Raw genomic sequence first — 4,011 nt, forward strand, 5'->3', positions numbered from 1 at the left:
TGATAAGACAAATAAAATGGTATTTAACAAATATTTTTTAACATTTTGGATTTAATATTTTACTTTTCACAAGCTGTTTTTACTGTATATAGAAATTGCAACTGTTTTAACTTTTAACTATTTTTAACTATTATTTTGCATTTTAGACTCATTTTAAGCACAAAGTATTATTTATTTTATTTTATTTTTATTCATATCTGAGAGTGTACCTTCACCACGTCATATAGCTAGTTAAGATGTGTTGGAAAATGCTGCGCTATGACTGCGGAACTTTTGTGGACGCAGTCATCTCGCACCCTGTTGAGGCCGTTATAAAACATACAAATAATATTACTTTAATTTAACATGAATAGCCTAGTTAGTATGTTACTACCTTTAAACCGATAACGATGTTTTGTTTGATATTTGACGATAATGGCGGAACTCAGTAATATTTGCGAAGCTCCCCCTACAGGTTCCTTCAGTGAATCACACCCCAGCAAACAAGGGATGTCCCCGGGACAGCCTGAGGACCCTACACATGGACGTTCGGGGGACGTTCGCAGAGGCCATTCAGGGGACGTTCTGGGGACCTTTTTTTGTTAGCTGGGACTGTCGTAAATACTCCAAGCGCAGCTCTGGACTACAATGACTACAACGCTCACCAGCGTGTACAGTACAAGAAATCTCGATGGAGGTGGGTAATTTTCTTATAAAGTCATAATATATACATTGTTTTTGAATTACCGTAAAGCATTTTGTCACTCTCACGTGAACATGAGGCGAGATTGTGTCGGGTCGGCGCAGCTCAACTTGCAAGTGCTGTTTTCTGGCGTAGACGTGCCAGAGGGGGTTATTGCACGCCTCAAACACACCACTACAAGTCAATTAACCATCGTAAGGACTTAAAAAACTATTTGTGAAGGTAAAAACTTAGTTCTGCTTTAACGGCTCTGGCGTGGTCCAGATCATAGACAGTAAAAGAAATGGACACAGCGACCCCATTGGAACTCAATAGAGACAAGTGAAGCCCATTTTTAGCGATTTTTAGCACTTCCGTTTCTGACGCGCAAACTCAAACTAAGCTTGATGACGTCAGCAACCTGTCTGACAGATGTAAATCTTCTAGTAGCTGTGCGTGAAAACTGCCATCGTTAATCTTGCAGAGACGGCGAGCTTGAGCGGGGAGTTCTTTGGCGTGAGTGAGCAGGAGTAAGTATTCTGATTAATTATTTTGTATAGTATTTTAAAATGTAATGCCAGTACGCCATATTAAGTTAATGCATACTATTGCCTGCGAGCTTCTCCTCCTGTCTGTACGGTAATTTCTCTACTGTGCGACAGAGAGTCGAGTGGTTATGACGCAATCGTTAGCCTATTTTTACAAAAACTGTTTCTACGGGGCCATAATGTAACATAGAAGGTAATGGAGCCCTTTATACATTGCCGTGTATCTTTAGAAATAAATAATGGACAAATGGAGTCTTTAAACGCCTCAGATGTAAAGTTATTCGCTGTCAAAGTGACGCCAAAATGAATGGGAGTCAATGGGATGCTAACGCAAGTGAAGTTCTGCTACAAGATGGCGGCACGCGGCCGACTTCAAATTCCGGTCGACTTCCTTGGGCACTGGTCCAGATCCAGATTTTGTTCTTCATGAAGTAGCGGCACGCACGCGACCAAGTGTAGCTGCAAAGCCCCCCCTGTTGGTGAACCTGATCACTACACAATTTCTCCAATAACAAACAGACTGCTTTATGATGGTCGGGGTGTTTTTGTAATGTATTCGCGGATTGTTTTGAAGGAGCTATTTACATTTCCGGGGACAGAACACCAAAAACCGGGATACAAAATACAAATACAACCATCTGTTGTTGTTATGTTGGTTAGCTTGTTTATTGCAGTGAACTATTTCAGTCGTCTATTGGGATCATTAGAAATACGATACAATGATTTCCCTTGCCCTGCCCGTTCTGGCATGGTGTACAGCAGCTGTCCGGCATGTTGAAATATAAGATCTAAACATGTCTTGTTTTAAGTTATTGTTTGACTACTATCGATACCAATGATGGCCTGCCAAAATGGCGGAGTTTAGTTTTTTTTTTTTTTTTTGCTTTGACAGGTATCTTGGTAGAATCAATGTGTGACAGGAGGACGAAGAGTTTATTTGCAAAAACAGATAACTCCATTTTTATGAATTCTCACAAATCATGTTTTTTTTATTGTGCATTTCAAATAATAACAATCAAACTGCAGTTGGGCTGTTTTGATTAAGAAACGATAACTCTAAAAAATACAGGTAAATTAAAAAAATAAAATTCATTGAAAGTATGTTTTATATATATATTAAAAGTTTGTTTTTTAGCAAAAGCAGATAACTCCAACAGTCGTTTTTTTGGCAAAAGCAGATAACTCCACATTTCATGTTTCATAGTTAAACAAAACCCAAGTAATTGCATTTAAAACACTCTCAAACACACATGTGCACACAAACGCACACACACACACCCACCCACCCACGCGCGCGCACACACACACACACACACACACACAAACAGATCGGCACACACACACACACACACACACAAACAAACAGATCGGCACACACACACACACACACACACACACGCTCTCTCTCTCTCTCTCAAACACACACACACACACACACAGATCGGCACACAAGTACACACCGGGTGTGTCTCATACGTTCTGAAAAGTGAAGCCACGGGCTCTTTGATCGCCCCCTGGAGGCTGGATGCAGTACAGGTCATAAACCCCGCCCTCTCAATGCAGTCGAATGAGACTTCAGTGAAAACTTAAAAATAAATTCTGCTTCAAATAAAACTTTATGAAAAATGTTTTTGGTCATTTAAGGTAGTTGTTATCACACTGATATATATTCAATTGTTCGTTTTTGTGATGATTTAGATTTTAGCTAGCAATTTGATGCTATAAAAACGGGGCGTGTCGTCATGATTCGAACTTGATTGACAGCTCAGCTTGTCTGAGGACTGTCGGAGCTTCGAGGGGAGATTGAAGATGTATTAACTAACTGTTAATTTTCGATTTCTTTGTTATTTAACACCAACAAAATGAGTTGTTCAGCAGTAAACTGTACTAACCGACCTACAGGATCTGACGGATCACTGAACCTTTTTCTGTAACATTAAATATGGGTGTTATAAGCTAATTAATAAATGTTATTAGTTAAGATAACACACCTAATGTTAACAATGTCGGGAAAAAGCAGGTGATCGTTATCTGGCAGTTACTTATTATTTTTATGGGTATAAAATAATAATTAGCAGGACAAAACTAATGATAGCTTACTCTAATTACAGCAATCGATCTCCTGTAACATTAGTTGAACTTGATTTAAAATGGCAGGACCGTTTCTGACGATTTAGAGTTGTTTCTAGTGGCATATTATATTGATTTTATCTACTGAATTTGCTGTTTTAAAAGTATTATTGCTCTAGAAATAGAATAGCCTATTATTTTATAGGTAGAATTTTAAATTGTATATAATTTTTATAGTCTATTTAAAATACATGAATGATGACGCAGTCGTCTGGGCGGAAGTTTGATATCGCGACTCCGCCTCCGGCTCCACTGACGGTTCCTTCTGCGCATGCCCAGGCTCCAAACTTACGTATTGCGTAACATGTCAGCGCCCATTCGGTCGGCCATTTTGGCTTCAGTTCATTACAATGGAAGGAAGCGACGTCGCGTCGTCCATCTTTTTTTACAGTCTATGGTACACACACACGCACTCATCCACACACGCACGTGCGCGCACACACACACACACAAGCAAAAGGACAACCAATTTTTCAGCATGTAAGTCGTGTATGGTGTACAAGGACTTACAGGAGTCGAAATCATAAATCCTCGATCACTTTTAGTGAGCTTTGATAAAACTTTCCTCAGCTAGCGCGTCTTTTTGAAGTGACTAGAAGCCTTGTCACCTGACCTGAATACTGCGCGCTGATTCGCTAAAACGGACTTATCGGTTTCTGTCTGTACACAAAC

This window comes from Chanodichthys erythropterus, chromosome 1, assembly GCF_024489055.1.
Source record: "Chanodichthys erythropterus isolate Z2021 chromosome 1, ASM2448905v1, whole genome shotgun sequence".
Lineage (NCBI taxonomy): Eukaryota > Metazoa > Chordata > Actinopteri > Cypriniformes > Xenocyprididae > Chanodichthys > Chanodichthys erythropterus.